Source organism: Athene noctua, chromosome 1 (assembly GCF_965140245.1).
Source record: "Athene noctua chromosome 1, bAthNoc1.hap1.1, whole genome shotgun sequence".
NCBI lineage: Eukaryota > Metazoa > Chordata > Aves > Strigiformes > Strigidae > Athene > Athene noctua.
Genome location: NC_134037.1, coordinates 62,959,194 through 62,978,369, shown reverse-complemented (window position 1 = coordinate 62,978,369; position 19,176 = coordinate 62,959,194). Strand labels below are relative to the sequence as shown.

General features: G+C 41.2%; 1 protein-coding gene across 2 annotated transcripts in view; it reads right to left on the bottom strand.

The window, feature by feature from the left end:
* The window catches only part of TMEM200A (transmembrane protein 200A), a 59,472-nt gene extending 41,116 nt beyond the window's left edge, over window positions 1-18,356 (bottom strand). For both annotated transcript variants that reach the window (XM_074896304.1, XM_074896302.1), the window contains exon 1: window positions 17,851-18,356. The gene's annotated coding sequence lies outside the window, so the exon portion shown is untranslated. The remainder of the gene's footprint in view (window positions 1-17,850) is intronic.
* Window positions 18,357-19,176: the final 820 nt, after the last annotated feature.

Below are 19,176 nucleotides of genomic sequence, written 5' to 3'. Positions count from 1 at the left end.
ATGCAATGAAGTGCAGTAAACTGATCTGTGAGCTCTAACAAAATCCAAAACAAAGCACAGTGCTAGCTTGTACCTTGAAAGCAGATCCTACTGCCTTGGATGCAACATCACTTTTCTAATTCTTTCTGCAGAGGTGCTACTTTCTCCAGATGGCATGATGCTGGTTAAGCAGGTAACAAAATTTCTGACATGGCAATATGTAGACACAACCAACTTTGCTCTGAACAACTAGCTATTAGCTGAAGGGCTCTCATGAAAACTAATAGCCCTGACCTTCGCGCACTGGTATTAGTTTGCCATTTGTCTGAGGAAGCCGCATCCTAAAAAAAGTGCACGAGGAAAGTAGTCCTTATGCATGTCCTTGCATTTTGAGGGCCAGTGCTTCTTCCCCACATTTGTCCAAAGGGAGTTATTTTTTAGCATGGCTCTGTGTGATTGACAGAGGCTAATTAAACAAATATAATCAAGTTGAACACGAAATGAACAGTTTTAGGGGAAGATCTTTATGCAAGGTCGACTACAGGCCACTTACTACTTTGCAATAATTTGGCATTAACTTAGATTTTGAGAAAGTGTATTAAGTCAAAGTGTCTATGACTGCAAAGCCTTTTAATTCATTAACAGATAAATGAAAGACTATACAATTATCAATTATGAGCATCAAACAAATTCTTATAATTTCATGAAACCTACATAAAAGTAGGAATTTTCTTACATTCTGTATATTCTTAAATTGTAAAAAATTTGGAAGTCTCCACATTAAGCCTGCTTGATATCCTCTCTAAAAATCTACTGCGTTCTCTGCTACAGCATCTCAATTTAAAATGCAAACATTGTTATGGTCACTACCGTTAGATATGCTCCAGATGACGAGTTTTTGTGGTTAAAGTTAAACTGAGCATAATGAAACCTCTCATATTTCACTGAAAAAAATGCATACAGGTATGACTCGCATTCCTTTTCCTGAGCATTATAATGAAGAAACAGTTATGAAAAATCTGTCATTCTCTGGCAATTCTTGTCTTCTCCCTGATGATATTTTTCAAGATTATACAAGAAAGATATTGTGCTTACTCAGTATTTTTCCTGTACCTCACTCCACACTGACACCTTTGGTTTGCAGGAAAGATGAAATTCAGAACTAGGTAGCTGTAGATCTAAATACTTGAAAATATTTTTGCTTTAAAACATAATCTGAGCCTGCAATTTATAATGCTTAAAACTGCACTGGTCTTTTAACTATGTGCTGGGTATGAGAATCAAACATGATGGCTCGACAGTATCTAGTACAGCAGTTCCATCTGATTCTGCCATGGACTGCAAGAAACTATAAAATGACCACTCTCAATGGCCCTCCCTATCTTATTTTCTGTGATACATTATATTTTGTATCACTGGAAAAGAAAAGGTTTCTTTGACCAAAGTCCATTTAAAATGCTGTCAAGTTAACCAATTGCCTAGTTTTCTTTGTAAATTCTTGTTTGCAATTTTGCCAGAATAGCATAGGGCTTTTATGGAACAGAGCAGCCCCGCATCTGATGTTTTTGTGAAAACTTCACCAAAAACTTCTAAGGGAGATTGGAGGAAAATATATAAGAATGGTGATATTCATATTTTTAACTGGTTATTTGAAAAGCTGCAACTCCTCACATAAATGTAAAATTATATGCAGAATGTTGGTAGTAACAACTGGGACATCAGTTCTGTGATGACAATTTTTGTTCAGACTCTGCAATAACATGAAAGAATGGGATACACACACACACAAATTATCTGTTCTGCCCTAAACTGTAAAATAGCATTTAAAGAAAAAAGACCACAAAACCTTTTTCTTTATACAATACAGATTTTGCAGAATAACACTTAAAATCTCCATTATTAACCAACCCACCTAAATAAGAATGGGGATATTATGTGAAATATTAAAAATTATTCTGCCAGCCTTCCTCATATAAATGATTTTTCTTCTAAAAAAAGATATATCAGAAAAAGAACTGTTCTATCATTTTGAGTTATGAATCTGAACAATAACAAAGTTAGCTCGTGTTAAATTGTAAAAATCAGCCCAGCTCTAGACTCTGCAAATACAAAGGCTTTGGTGAAGTCCCTGATAGCTTTGTGTAGCAAGTGAGAATTTTAGAAGGAACAAATGATCTAACCTTGCAAACATGCAAGCAACACAGTAATTCTCCCTCACAGTACTATCAGCAAGTACTAGCTGCAAACTTTTTCAACTGGTTAATTATCCCACAAACATGCCAAACCTACTTCTTCACACACACTGTGGCCTATACTTACTACATTCTTTGTTAAAATAACCAAAGTGTTATTTTGCTGGTGAAAGTATATATTTCTCCTTAATTCAAGCATTTATTTGAGATAGTATTTGCATAAAATACTAGAGGGATTAAGTATGTTTAAAAATAATATTTCATTCATTGTTATCCAGACCACATTGTAATCTGATTTGTTTCTGTTGGGGAAAAAATGGCATGTTTAACCTTCCTTCTCTCAAGTCTACCAACAGGAACAGTCTAATACCTCACCAAGAACAAAACACAAATGTTATAATGCCCTTCTTCCAAAAATATGATCCATCCTCATCAGTGCCTTTGACAGAATCTCCAAATCCCACATCTGAAGCTTACCAGGAGTCAAAGCTAACTGCAACTTCACGCGACAGAAGCTGCCTGTAAGAAGCACAGGCAGGAGGAAAAGCAGTCTCTTCTGGTGACATTTCTTCCTTTTGGGTGCCCTTCCAGGCACAGAGCTATCGAGGGTGCTAGCCAACTCAGAGGGCAATTTCCTCAAGGAAGGAAAGAGACTCCTTGCTGACTGACCTCCATGTGCCATCCTCCCCTGTGAGGCAAACTTCCCACCTAGCAGACAGGGTGTCTCCCTGCCTCTCCAGTCAGACATGTCCCCAAGATTTCATGAAAATACAGGACCTTATCACCAAAATCTCTGACCCTTGATACTGTGATGGTAAAATATACTCTTTCATCACATATTTATTTCATTAAAAGTTAGCCTGGTAGTTACTCATGCAATGGTCCCAGCACTAGTAATCAACTGTTCTTCTGACTAATACTGTTTTCTAAACAAGACAAGCAGTTAGCTATTGCCTCTTACTGGCAGATGTCTCCTGATAGAAGTCCAGCTTGGATATGGAACTAATGTAAAGACCACACATGATGCTCCATCTGTCAAAAATCTAATCGGAAAGGGAACCCTGATGGACTACTTACAATATTAGATAACACTGGGCCTGGAAAAAGTTAAATTCCACTAAAAGGAGGTTTTAAGACACAAAAGTAGTACCTACCTTAGTGCTACTGTTCCCTCAGGTCCCAGAAGGCGGCAGGCTCTGGCTTCCCCAATGAACTGCTGAGCCAATGCACAACCAGGAATTCAGGCAGGGAATTTCACAGGGCAAGAATCATACTCTTTACAGAAGCATGATATAGCAAGTGGACCTCATCTGCACAGTCAGTAAGGGTGTCTACAGATTCCTTCATATCTGAAATGGCTCCAACTATATATATACCTGTCCAACTATGTGGCCCTGAAGTGTGCAGACTCATTCTTACATGCATATAAAGGAAAACTGCTTAAATCACGCAACTATAGAATAATTTAGGCTGGAAGAGACCTCCACCACTAGCTCCAAGGTTAGATCAGGTATCCAATTCACATTTATTTTCCTATAAACTGCAAAGGAAGACGAAAGACTTATTTCAATTTAGAAACAGTTCAGCAACTGCTGAAATCATGTGTGCCATATAAAACACACGATTCAAGTCTTTAACCCATCAAGAATATCACCAAATTGCTTGTGTGCAGTATTGTACATTACACCTTGCTCCTTACAACTTGCAGCATGACACCTGCTCCTGAACTTACAGGGTTTGTGTAAGTTATCCAGAACTACATGGAGACATCCGGACCATCTCATCTGGAGCAGACACGTAATAACCATCCCATGTTTGGTGCCCATATTAGCTCAGGCATCACCACAAGGTATTGGATTTTGTTCAGTAGGCTTACCAACACCAAACCACAAGGAGCTGTGTGTTAGAGAACCACATCCAATCTCTCCATCTATTTATCAATACAGCTGGATAGAGTTGCCTAAAATAAGCATCTAGGCCATTATGTTTGTCTAAATAACAAGCTTATATTATACATTTCAAAGTAATATCTTTGATGGAATATAAATCCCTCTAGAAAAAAGCACTATTTAGCCACAAGCATATGACTGTTTCACAAAAAAAAAATATATATACGTGGATATTTTAGGCCATAAAAGATTGTTGTCATCTGCACGCTGCACACATAACCAAGAAAATTCACCTCTGATTTCTCTATCAAGCCTATAACTCTTCCTCAAGTTAGATGTTTCAGAAAGATAGTCTTGATTGTAAGAGAAGCAACTCAGCCGTTAGAAGATACTTTAAGTACTTTAAGAAGTGTTTCAAATTTCAACTGTTATTTTATTTTCAGTTTCAGTATTTCCATTTCTAATACATTTTGGTGCATTAACATGCCTTCTACCATTAATGATTCTGCTCAGCTGCCAACATTCACAGAGCTCTTTTCACTCAGGGTATATAATACTGATTTGATTTTGCATAGCACCTTTCATTCAAGTATCACAGAAAATCCTAATGAGTATTTATGAGTGTTAAGCTCCCTATAGAAATATCCCCATTTTGCAGATAGGCAAACCAAAGGAAAAGACACTAAAGATCACAATGTCCAAAGGGATGGAAACATGGGAACAAGATGCCTATGCACTTCTGGGAAGACAGGGTCAGGCAAGCTCTCCAAAGACACAGACTATGCCTGGCCAAGCCAAAAACAAAACCCTCATTGTCAGATTGTTATGCCTGTGCTTCTATAGCAAGACTATTACAATACATTATTTCTAGATACTGTTTTATAAAGTTTAGATGCACAACTCTGCATTTAAAACAGCTCAGAAATGTGCTACAAATTTAATGTTTCAGTTGCATTAACGGTACAAATTGTCCAACCCAAGGAATGCAACTGCTTAAGCAACTGGCTGTTCTTACCCCATTTCATACAATGAGACACTTTAAGCCTAATGAATCACAAACACCAATATTCACAGCAAGCCCAAATTCACCTTGGCAGCTGTGGAAGCTCTGACCTATGGCAGAGACAATGAAGACCTCAGCCTGGCAGTTCAGTCCCCAGTGACTCTGTGTCAATGGAAGCATGCACACTCAGGCACTTCTTTTCACATCAGTCACTTCTTTTCACATCTGAACCTGGGAGGAAGGTTTTTTTCTGGATCAATGAACCCTACTGAGTAGATGAAAGAACTTAATAGGTTTTCTCCAAAATGCAGCTAATAGCTATCAGAGTGTCTGAGAGGAGCCTTATTAGGCACAGACCTCTTACTCTCACAGCCTTATGTCATATGATGCAGCAGGTCAGATCATAGTAAGAGACAGAAAGTTAGTGTTTCCCATCCCAGCAGATGGGATTGCAGAACCAGAAAAAAAGAAAGTAAATTCTCAGTACATTTATATAACCTTTCTTACACTTCCAATCTTATTGCTTAAGCACACTGGGATGTAAAGGTTACTGAGATTTTCACTACTATTTTTGAAGTGAGGGATATTGGCCATTCATGAAAGCCCACTTTCTGCAGAATGAACATCTGACCTCCTGAGATTTACTGGCCTCAGAAAAATCTTCCGTATCTTTGTTAAAGCATTTCTAAAAGTTCTCTAAAAAGTGTTTCTCCTGGACTAGAAGAGACATCTTCCCATTATGTTTCCATTAAGAGTTTGAACATCACTAATAAGAAAACTGAACATCTACTCCATATCTCGATTAACTTAATTAACCTACCATATGCTTTCATAATATTCTATTACAATCAAAGAAATGAGATTAAAAAAATCTCCTACTTCCAAAGTTCATTCTACTCAGGCACATTAGATGTATCATTTAGAAATTTAAGACAGACATTTTAAGATCCAGCCAATAAAAGTGTATGTTTAGGGACGTTGAAACAGCAACAAAAATACTCCCTTAACGTGGCTTAGATAAACTAGAAAGTCTTCTTTGGAGAAAGCACATTCTGGAAGGCTTTGGGGTTCCAGGATGGCAGCTTATTAGCTGAAACCAATTGTCATGGCTTTGAACTAACACCCTTCTAGCTCCTGAGAGCTGTTTTGGCTTGCTTGTCTAATAAAGGCATGATTCACAGAAGACATCTTTGACATTTTTGGGCCATGTAAGAACCAACCCTAGGACCATAACTAGCTAACATACTTGAATGAAACCCTAACCTTGTTGAAATACATAGGAATTCTGCCTTTTATTTCACATGATCAGGATCTCACCATGCTACCAGAGCAACAGCAAGCAAACAAGAATAATTCAGTCTTTTTACAGTATTCTTGAGATCACAGCAGGAAAAGACAATTTTTGACTTGCATCATCCAATTCTCAGTCTATAATATCTAACCCTCCACTACTTTTGCGATGTATATTAAAACTCCCACTAAAATCAAGGACTTACATTGATATAAAATGTGAGCAATAATAGCATAGAATGCAAGTTCTTATGTCTTTGCTGACCTGTGTAGTTTATACAAGGAAAAGTTAACTTTGCGCGAGTCATTCAGTAGTCCAGTATGCAGTTCCTGGCCGTGTGCACCCTAGATATAAGCAAATCTAACCACCATTTGCCTCCTGAAGCATTTGCTGCTCTGATGTAGGAAAAAAGCAAAGGGAGAAGTGAAGGAAAGGATGAGTCTCCTACGATATAAATAGAAGGTGGCACTGCAGGGACACAAAAACCTGAAGGATTTAAAGGACTGTTTTGGAGAGGAATAGAGTAAGTCAGCTGTTATCAAACCTTTCATATAAAATCACGTCCACGAGTTTCTTACATGTTGTACTACAATCTGGTATCTTGTCTGTATACAATATAGGGGTGGCTTTAGTTCACATCATAAAGTAGGAGTGCTTCTATTGCTATTCATTGAAGCACATGACAAAACTAGGGCCTACAAGTCTCCATGAGGCAAATCCACTACCTGATTTTTTATTTTTTTTTTACAAAGAGAGCAGAAATAGTTCCACAAATCCCCCACTCTCCTCCCAAGATTATATATGTGTGTGTACATACACATATTTATATGGAAAAGACAGGTTTGCTTGAGAAAAACAGAAATTACCATCAGATCAGCCAGAAGAGCCATAGTAGATTCAGATAAACATTCAAATAATGCAATATTAACTTGGCTACATAGCCATGCTTTCCTTCATGCTCCCTCATCGTGAACTATTCAGACAGAATGGAGAGAGTTGCTGCGCTATAAATACAGTCTGTCCCAGTAAAAACAAACAAAACCCATACTGAGAATGAGCAATAAAAAAGTTTGACAATAAAGTATCCTGAAAACTAAAACATGAGCCAAATAGAAAATTAAGACAAGCCATTCATCAGCTTCAATTTTATCATTCTCCCCAAGCCATGACACGAAGTCGTATAATCTTTTAGTTTTTGATGAAATCCAGGATGGTTTCTCTGGCTGTTTTTCAGATCTCTGCTGTGGCTCATAGTCTCTGTTTTTACAGTCTGATCATTATGACTGATAGTTCTTCTAAAAAATCTGTGTAAAGCAAGTTATATTCAGCAACAGTCATCCTCTAGTTTTTGCACACAATGAGTTTGTTTAATCACAGCCACACGGTTTTACACATGATGTATGTGAAAGTGATTTTAAGTGCTTTTTAAACCAGTTCTATTGTTTGTTGAATCTCAAATTGTATTTTTTTTTTTTCAGGAAAACCTCACTGCATCTAGAACAGTAAGAAATGTATGAAGTAGGATCTGTAGACATTTTCCGTGACATTCAGCTCATTGATGTTTCTGTCTGGAAAGATAATTTCCTATCAAAATGGGATTTCGGGCACAGGAACTGTAGAAACCTGCCCAACTTCAATGTCCATGTAATCACATGTTCAAAATCTCATCTTCTGAAAACAAACTGCCCAAAGATCTTGAAGAAAAAAAAAAAAATCTTGAAAACTTGAACTTAGTGCTCATCTCAACAACCTCTGCAAATACCCCTTCCTCCTCTGTCTACATTCCATATTGTGAACCAGTACGTGAGGGCTAGAGCTTGGCTGGAACATACCCCCAGGACACACTACCCACAGCACATTCAGAGCCTAAAAGGCAGAAGTACAGTCAAGAAGCAGTACAGACATGAATATGACCATGCTAAGGGCAATCTTTCGGTGCAATGCAGTTGTTTCTAGAGAAGCTTTTAAGTTGTTTACAGAGTTCAAAAGCCACAAACTTCTGTAGAACAGTAGGCACAAAAGCAGATCAGACCCCTCTTCTAGGGCCCTTTTACTGCTGCACGGCAGCCTCTGCTGTCACTACTGAAGAACTGAGTGTTACTCCTACAACGTTTTTTCTCTTCTAAACTGCTAACCCTGGCAAATGCCAACACCCAGCCTCACTATTTCTTGTGCATTTACTAACAGACAAGAAGGAAAACAGTGTTATGATTAATGCTGCACATACTTCTAGTCACATATAAGACCCACTTCTAGTTATTTGGATGAGAATCTCCCTGCTACTTGTCCCAGGCATTATTTGCAAAAACTCTTGCCTCTATAGAATGATCAATGTCTGTAGTTACTGATAGAGTAATGACCCATCTTCCTCTATCTACATGCTGCCTTCATACCATCATCATATTCACAGTCCTGCAGTTGTCAAGGAGTGAACTGCATTTGCCCGTTACACTTTTGTAAAAAATTGTAAAATGTGTAAGAGTTTCTGTAAGTTTTCTGTACAGCACAGAGCTACTGAATCAAATGCAGACAGGCACAACCCAAGATTATTAATATACAGCAACAGAAGAATCCACACAATAAACATTACTCAGACCTCCAAGCACCAAGTCCAACCTAAGAAGCCCCAAGCCCCTGCGTACTAGAAGAGTTTCAGCCACATGCTCTTGGGAATATGGGTATTCCAAGACACAGTCTCATGTTGAAGGGCAAAATACTCCAGTAATTCCAGAGCAAATGACTCAGAAAAACTTTCCAATCCAAATTTCCATAACATCAGCACCCTCTCCAAGGGCCATCTATGTTCTGGACTAGTTTAACCAGCCTCTCTCTCTTCCCCCATCTGAATTCATAGCTTACTGCAGTGGAACCATCCTTCATTGCTTTTTTCTTTTTCCTGCCCATTCTCCCCAGTGGACACTTCAACTGTAAAGTGAGAATAGCTAGATTAAGAAAGAAAGTTTGGAATGGAATTCTCAAATCTATCTCTTCAGCCGCAAGGTTTAACAAAAGCATATTTAACCTGAGGGTGATACTGATACTGGCTTCTCAAAGAGTTTTAAGCAATGTGTTAGGCCTATTTCCAAAGCACTCAATATTCTGGGCTGAAAATAACCTCTTAAGATCAAACTTGAAAACCAAGGATGACAAGCCTTATTCAAAATGAAACTGTATCTAGTAACAATTATAATAATCTGTAAAAATATAAAGAGTTTTCTGTGAGACTTGGTCTATAAACTCTGGAAGGAAGGCCTGCAGAAATTAAAGATCACACAGCCCATCTTCTGCTCCAGGTTCTCCCCTTGAACTTTGCCTTCCCTAACACAGAGTAAATACCTAGTAACATGCACACGGACAAAAATGGTCATAAAAGATTAAGTAGTCTCAAAATTCTTTGGGAGAGTAAGAGAAACAATGAACTTCATGTGTCATGAAGTCATGTCACAAAGCACAAAAATGCATTTGTATGTTATGAAGGCAGCACAAGAATACATTGGTAAAACTATCTAGAAAACATTAACAGAAAGCTATACCACTCCATCTGGTTCCAGGCTCTCATAATCTAATTCTGACTCTGTGATAATCTTACCTCCTTTACAGGATTATATAATGTATACAATGCCACATCTCAAAATTCCCCAGGGGGGGGAAAAAAATCCGAATGAAAAAAATTCACAACATTAAGAACTAAAATAAAAAAAGAACCACAGACTCAGCTATAACCTATTTCCATTACTGTTTTAACTCTACAGTCAATAGAACAATGAAAAACTACAAACCAGAGTTCTGCAAAACATAACATTCCTTGTCCTTAACCAGTAAATGCTCCTGTGTGTAATTTCATTGGTATGCATATTGTTTGCAAGCTTGGATTGGAAAAAAGTGACTTGTGTCTTTCTAATACAGCCTACTGAACTATGTTCCAGCAACCTATGTAGGTCCTTGTAGATATTCTACCACGGGCAGCAATTAATGAGGCCATGTCACAGGAGAATGAAATTGAATTGGAAAAAGAAAGGCAATAAATTCAGAATAGGCGTCTGCAAAGTAATTTGAAAAGAAATTTCTTCCTGGCAAAGAACGAAGCAAATACTTTGCAGGGGTCATAAGAAGGGTTTGAGGAAAGTACTTTGGCAACTGAATTAATACAAAGTGATTCTACTGCTCTAAAGTCTACAAAATGTATTAATAGCCAAGCCATTACTTCCCAAGAAGAGCCTGTTAGGCCTCTGGATGTTTATTATTAATATTTGCTAGCCATTTTTGTACCAGGTTATTACTACCTGGCCAATAATTGTGACATCAAGGAACTGCCAGAGATTTATTTTGTGTGCAAGTTTGTGCTTGTTTGGTAAATTTCTTGTAATCCATTTGGGAGTACGGTGTCCCAGTATGTTCCACCAATTCCACATATTTTGTGTGTCCAAAAATAATGTTACAAATTCCAGTTTCCATAATACCAACGTTACAACTGTGATAGCAAACTGATATCAGATTTCTTTTATTATCATTAGAGCAGACAATGGCCTCCAAAGATAACTTTTAATATCTTCGCTTTCAAAGCCATGTATATTAGGATCATCGTAATAAGACTGTTTGGGATGAGAAGGAAAAATATTTTAATGAGTCATGGATCTAGTGGCCAGTACCAGCTGCTGGTCCCAGGCACAGGCCCAGGCAGTGGGACTCCATGATGTCTTCCACACGACCAGAAGGATGCCAGGGGCATTTGTGGCCAGGGTCAGCTAACACCCTCTCAGGCATTTAGCTAGTTCAGTCTAGAAGCTCCTCCCAACCAGGCAGTCTGGATGCAACCATCTCACAAACAGTTTAACACCTGCATATAGCCAGCTTACTTTTGCTGGCCTCACGGCCAGAGAACAGGTCTTTGCCTCATTACTCTCCTAACACAGGCATAGGAAAAAAGTGTATCAGAAAGAAAAATCTATGCAAGTATGGTAGCTAAGCATTCATTCACTTGTATATATCAACTTAATTATCCACCATTTTGAAGAAACTTTTGATTGTGCTCACTAGTCTTCTGTGAGACAATGACAGATGACATAGATCTGGATGGTGGTAACTTCAGAGTATTAGTCTGTTTGCAAATGGAAACAACAGTTCACCTAACCTGCAAGTACTTCAAAATGCAGTTTCAATCTTTGTAAGTAAACTACTCCATACCTACCTTTCCTTTCATATGACTGTTTGAACTGATTTGCTTACAGTATATCTTCTGTAAGAAGTATTTAAAAATCATTTTTGCAGAGCATCATACTTTGATACACAAAGACAAATCATTTAAAATGCATCTTAGAGAAGCAAGAATTAATCTCTTCATTTTCCAGAGTCAAAAGATGGGAATGCTTCAAAAGAAGTATCACCATATCTTTTGGTCTTACTATTCTATACATTATTTGAGTTTATTTCCATTTACAACACTCAGTGTAGCATCATTTATCTTTTAAAAATCAACTTACTATATCTCATCCTTTTTCTGCCTTCATTTTTTTCTTTTTTCAATATTTCTCTTTTGTCATATGCTCTTTTTTCCACATTCCCTTCTCCCCTTTCTTCCCTGTTCTTTTTTGTCCATCATCTGTGATTTAACTTCTCCTTTCTACAGAAATATAGTCATACCTCAGGTGAAACAAGCCAATTGTTAAATACACAGTAATTTATAGCAACAAGTACACACCTGCCAAGTCTCAGACACAGTACCATGTTTATTCAGTTGACCTCCAACAATCCTACCTGACATCTATGTTTCCAGAACAGCACAGTTCCATGATGCAGCCCGAGTACAGCAGGCTGCCTCATACCTTAGATGCCAAGTCCATCTAGCACAAGATCATGCAAAAGAGAGAAACTATAGCAGCTAAGTTATATACACTTGCGTGTTCCAAGGAACACTTCTTTGGAAAGCTTGTTTACTGCAGAAAAATGCTGCCCCAAGACACGGCGCTACTCTCATCCCTCTTCATAAAGGAATATGTTAGATGCACATGTCATTACAATGACAAAACATGCCAAATTTCATATTTGAGCAAGAGAAATATATAATGTCTGTGCAGAGAGAAGATGCTGTCTAAAAATATAGGTAATGGGATCAAGTCTACCGCTAGGCTAGAATATGCTTCCTTAATCCTGCCAACTCGTATGAAGGGCAAGCACCAATACAACATAATTCTTGACTGAGTTTCCCCCAGTACACAGGAAAATGGCTTAATTATCCTAACAACTCTGAGAGCTATTCATTTATCTGTAGCTTCTCACACACTGAATCCTAACAAATGGCAAGTAGAAACTTTTCAGTAATGGCAAACAAAAATTGAGTAACTGAAACTTTTTAAAATTACAAGATACCTTTTTGTGTATTTCCTCTGTATTTTAATATGTGATATTGCTTTGTTACTTTGAATTATACAAAGGAGAGAGAAAACTCTAGTGCTTTGCGCTGCAATTTTACACATGCAACTAGATGGATGGGCAAGTAATGGCACTTTTCATTTATACATAGCAAAATGTAAGTGATGAAATTAATTAGATACAAACTTGTTCTTCAACAATAGGCAACTGATTACAGATAAGCAGAGCCATTTATTCAGACACATTCAGATGGAGGATGTGGAAAAAAAAAACCTCTATTACTGTTACCACTATCACACCAAATTCTATGTGAAGTTTTTTAACTGCTTCCTAATTAATCTGCTTTGATGGTGGTTTAAATTGGCAAAAATGAAAATTACTTTTAGAATTCCTCCTTTATTGAAAGAAAGTAGTGTGACTATCATTGGAAAGCTCTAAAAAGCTTGTTTTGATTTCATATCCACTCTGAGCTAATGCTACAGATCCCAGCATAGGTCACAGGCATCAAAGCACAAACCCCTGCTACTTTGAGTTAAAGAATTAAATGCCACTAAACAATTGTCAGAACTCATGGGCTATTGGTTCCCAACCATATCAATGCTTCGTTGAAAATGTCCTGCCTGTTTTACAGTCAGGGTGAATTACAGAAGCATTCAATTTCAACAGGTTCAAATTTTAGCACTTTTTACTGACACGTTTTAAAACCATAGCACTGGGATGCTCAGTCCAACTGTCCTCATGAAACAGCAAAGAAGAAAAATTCATACAAAAAGGAATTTTTCTTCCTCCTCTCTAATTGTCTTTAAACTAGCTTACATAAAAGCTACTTACACTATATTTTATATCTCTTGTGATTTTAAAAATCTGTTTTGTTACTGTATGTATCTGAAGTGTATTTCGTTGAAGTGACAAAATCCTAGTTCCACTGATTGAGTAAGAGTTCCATCATTTAGCTCAGGGGGGTAAAACTAAAAAACAATGTAGAAAACCATGTCCTTTGTTTCCACTCATTTTAATCGGAGGAAAATGGTCATGCTTCCAACAAAAGAAACAATTGACTAAAATTCCAGTGGGGTATAAATAGTAACGAGATGTTGATATAAATGGACACAAGAGAATAAAGTGACAACTGTCTTACAGTCCTCATGAGACTTTTCAGACACTTTTACACAAAAATGTAACCCATTGCCTCATTTTCCACAAGTCTATTTTCCTGAAAAGCTCTGCTGCATCATTACATTTCATTGACAATGTTCCTCAGACACCTAGTTTTGCTATTTTGCTATATTTGTCATATTTTTTTAGGTACTGAAATATGGAGAAAAGAGAACAATAACCTTCCCCAACATGAACCACAAAAGAACTGAGCAAATGATTGAGGATGACCGATCCTTCTTTCCCAGGTCTCCTGGTCATTGAATTATTTTCAAAAAATACCAAGTGCTCTTTGTAATATTTCTGTCATCAAAGCACCAAAGTAAGAAAACTGAGTGATACAAACATGTTCTCTACTGCTGCAGATAAAAGGCTTCCGGTAGCTCTGTATTACAGGATATCCATCTCATTTGGCTTGCTGCGCAAAAGAGAAAATCTTCATTTTTAAGAAAAGGCATCCAAGCAAAATCATGAAGTTTAAAATCACTGATCCTGTAATAAAGTTCAGGAGGAAGAATGTAATTTCATTTATACTAAGAGACCACTCTAATCTGAATATTGCAGCAATAAGTTCAGTCACCAGCTACACTTGAGCTGCTCTTGGCAAGATTCACTTATATGAAAACCAGTCACATATATACACCCAGTACTGAACTCTGTTATGTGGAAATGGTTAATGGTGGAATAATGACTTCTTGCTATGCAGTTAGACTGAAGTTCCAACATGGAAGTTTAGAATAGCATTTATTCTCATAAACTCCACAAAAGGTGGACACCTAAGAGCTAGTAAAACTAATGGGTAGGAAAACAGCTGTGCAAAACATCTGTTCAGTAGTTTAATTCACTGATGTTGTCAGCATTTCACCTTTCTATAAAATCAACAGTCCACTCACTTAAGAACCAAATTACCCAGAAGTGGGTTATCTGTTACTCTGTAAAGATGAAGAACTTTTCCTTACAATGTTTTTACTTTAAAACTAAAGTATTAACTAAAACTAAAGCACTAACTCAAGCACTGTCTGCTATTTCCTTTTATTTCTAGTGGGCTTTGAGAGTGTACACAGCTCTGGTTTAAAATATCTATAAAACTTCTTAGAGAAGATTTCTAATTCTTGAATTATATTTGAGTAACTCAAAGGCAGTTATCAATTAACAGCACAGGAAGTAATACAAAAATTCTGATGGCAAACGGGCATCAAGGATGGTCCTCCCTAAATCCTGATAGTAAGATCCTATTTGGGACATCTTCCCACATCCATCATACTGCAGCGTCAGAAATCTTAACAAGGTTTCGGAGAACAGTCCTTTTAAAGGCTTTTATGTAGAACTATAGTCTAAACATTATCTAACACGATACTCTACTGAGTCTTCCAGCTGCCTTCTTGCGTTTCTGTTCTCCTTAGATGCTCTTTGCCAGGCTCACACAGAGGTCTGAAACGCCTTAAGGTGTCTAAACAGGCACAAGATACCTATGCTTTCACAGATTAATCCTTTTAGTCTCTGATCTTGCATGCTAGAAAACGATTCACAATTTCCCCTTTGTTCCAATATCACAAGATCAAACATGTAGACTAAAAGTAATTGATCTATCTATAAAGCATAATGGCACCAAATCAAATGGAGGCATCATCACTAACTAGGATATCAAGTTCCTCTTATTTCCACTACATTCACTATCATAGACAAGACTGACTATGCTGTAAAAAAAAACAAACACACTATTCATGAGAGCAACCTCTAGGTTTCATATTTTTTATATCATGACTTCATCCGGTTTCAGTAACTTTAGTGGGAGTTTTCACTGATGTTTAGCATTTCAGATTTTTGGCTCATAACAAGTAGCAGTCTCCTCCTGCTGTTCCATATGTGTACTTTACTCCTTAATCAATTTTCACTTTTCATTTTCCCGTTTTGCCCCCAGAGAGGTACAAGGCAATTGAGAACACACAACCCATGAGATGTGGCTGAGGTGAGCATCCTGTGTACGACACAGCTATTTTGTGTCATACACCCAGCATTCAAAGAAATGGAAGCAGGACATGTTGAAAGAGGGCTTGGTCCAGGAAAGGTCCAGCAATGCACTTAAACCAGTAAACAGTTACATTGAAGTGACTAGGACCTACTGCCATGTGCAAAGAACTCACAGCACAGATGACCATTAGGGATAGAGATCAGAACCCCTTAACCACTTGACGGTCAGCTTACACTTCAGTGCTTTGTCAGAGCAGGGCTTGATGAGCCCATACTTCACAGGATTAAATTCAGACAGCCCACCTTTTATAATCTGATTACAGAGCTTCCATAAAAATGAAGCTCTGTTCCAATTCCAGCAAGTCTCTATTTGGGCAAAACCATTCCTGCACATGGAACAAAATAATTCTAATACGTTGAACTCTTGCATCAGTACTCCTTTTCCAACTTTCATTTGGATTATTGTTGCAATCCAACAAAGGAGCAACAAATAAAATATGTTTCTATGCCAACAAAATATAAATTATATATTATTTTATTTTCTGAACTACTATTTAAGTACCGCAAATCATCTTCCATGAGGGTGTTTTTCCACGCTCAGGACAAAAATCTTATTGTAACTCATGTTTCAAATTACTAAAAATTGTCTTATAATTACCTTCTAACAAGTATTTTGCTAGAAGTACGTTTACTGGCAACACGAGAAGTACATTAAAGTGTTCCAAACTTGAAAGACCCTTTGGCTTCATTATAAAGCAATTTAAGTTACATTCAATAGAAATAAAATTTTCTGTTTTAAAGGAGCTTTCCCCCCCACTTTCTACAAAGCAGCACAGAAACAACTAAAGCAAAAAATGCACTGTTTCTTTCCATCTGGACACTTAACTTGGTTTCCATCACATGGATTAGAAGCACCATCTACTTACAGAAAAATAACAGAATAGTTGATAGTGTATTGATCTAGCAGCAGGGTAAGCCAGAAAAAAAGACAAAACCTTTGCTGACAGAATTTTATTGAACAATATAGTCCTCTCATCCTCAAAGCATTATGAAGTGTAAGTCCACTGCTACAGGTTATTTTGTAGTTCATATTACGTACAACGCTACACTGAAGGAATACTTTCGTCTGAATACTCTTGCCCTTTAAACAGTAAAACCAGTTTTATTTTTCATAACCACCGCATAGAACAGACTAGCAGTGGTTAATGACAATTAGTCTTAAGTGTCAAGCAGACACAGCTATAGCAATTCCAGATCTGCAGAACAGCTGCACGCGTATAGAATCGAAGCACAAGCTCTAACAATGGTTACGTTAATATGAGGAGTATCTACCACGCACCCAAGCTGTTGGCAGTACTTTTGTTTCGAAGTCTACCTCACTAGTGATCTTATGTCTTACCCGATGGAGCGATTTATTTAGCAGCGAGTTGTGTTTGCACTCAAGGGAACAGGGCAACCCCCTCGCCGCCCCCATCTGCCTCTCATCCTTTCAGATAACCAGCACACCACCATTTTTCCCTCAAACAAAGGTTAAGGAAAACCCAACTTCTGTGAAAATGAAGGCGAAGGGGAAACTTGCCGGGGCGGAAGCGGCGAGGGGGCGAAGCCCGGAGGCAGCCGTTCGGCAGGGCAGGGCAGGGCAGGGCTCGGCCGGCTCCCGGCCGGCGATGGCAGCACGTAAAGTCCTTCGGACCCGGGAGCAGACAAAAGAGGGTGGTGTAGCAGCTGTACGGAGCGCGGCAGCCGCCGGCACGCCAGCCCCGCTCCGCCCGGGAGGCAGAAAGTCCATTTCTGGCTGGACAAAACCCACCTACCCGGCCCCGCTGCCACCCTGCTCGCCGCCGCCCAGGGCGAGGGCGCGTCTCCCCGTCCCCCTCCCCGCCGGCAGGAACGGCCGGGGCCCGGCCCCTCCGCTGCCGGGGAGGGCTACCGGGCTGCGGACGGGTTGAAGTTTGGGGGCGACGGGTAGACCCGCCGCCCCCCCACCCCCCCGCCGCTTACCTGTGGGGAGGTGCGAGGTGTCCGCAGCCCTCACGGCGCAGGGAGCTGCGGGGCTGCGCGGCGCCCGGAGGACATGGGGCTTCTCCGGTGAGGCGGCGGCTGGCTCAGGGAGTGACAGGGCGGCGGCTCCCCTCGCCCTTCCCCGGCACAGTCCTCGGCGAGACGCGGGCGGGGGCAGGCATGGCGAGCAGGCAGGGAGCGGAGCCGGGGCGGTCACTGCCGGCCGGAGGAGGACGCCCGCCGACCGGGGACTGCGCGCCCCCCCGCCGCCGCACGGCCAGCCGGAGGCGGCCTCCCCCTGTTCGCCCCGCGGCGATGGGCGGGTGCCATAGCAGCGGGCTCGGCGGGCCGCCGGGAGCGGCGGAGGGGGAACGGCCGTCAGACGGCCGCCGAGGGGGGCGTGGGCGGGCGGCAGCTCCGCGCCGCAAAACTTTCCCGGCTCCTCAGTGAGGAGCCCGCGGCGGGACCCCCGCCCTCACGGCCGCCCCGCCCGCGCCCCCCAGCGCCGCCGCAAAGTTTCACTCCGAAACCTCCCGGCTGCGGCCCCGTCTCCATGGAAACGACCCCCCCATTTCCCGCCGCCCCCCACGGGACGCGGCCGAGAGGAGGTGGCGGAGGGCGGCGGGCGGGAGCCGGGGCGGCCCCCTCGCCCGCGGGGCAGCTGTAGGGGCGGCACCCGGAGCCCTGATGGCCGGCCGGGACGAGCCCAGCGGTGCGGTGGGCAGGTCTAACCGCAGGCGGCGGCCGGGACGGGAACCCGCGGCGGGTCGGGACGGGACGGGACGGCGGCCGGGGACGCGGTTCCTTCTCTACCTCCCGCAGAAGTTTCCCCTCTCCCCAGAGAGGGGCGCAGCGAGCCGCCGGGACCGACCAGCCGGCCGGAGGAGCCTCCCGGCGCCGCTCTGCAGCCGGCCCCGCCGGAGCGGCGGATTTGTAGGGCGCCCGGTTCCGCCCCGGCGGCTGAGGGGCCGCGGCCGCGAGGGAGGAGCCACCGGTGGGGGGAGTCGGCGAGAGAAGGGAGCGCGGCCGCGGCCGTGCCGGTGCGGTTGGCGCGGCGGGGGGGCTGTCGGCCGGGGCGGCTGTCGGCCGGGGGGCGGCCGTTCCCCGCGGGGCAGGGGGTGGCAGGGCCCCGGGCTGCGGGCCGGGTGCCCGCTCTCCCTTCCCCCGCGTGAAAGCGGGACGGAAACCGTGGGAGCGTGGAGTGATTCACCGAAATGGGGGGGCGGGGGGGGGGGGGCTCAGAGGCAATTGCACTTTTATGATTCAGCTCTTTTTTTTCGCTTATTTTGGGGCTTTTTTTCGTGGCCGCCCGCCCACCCCTCGTGT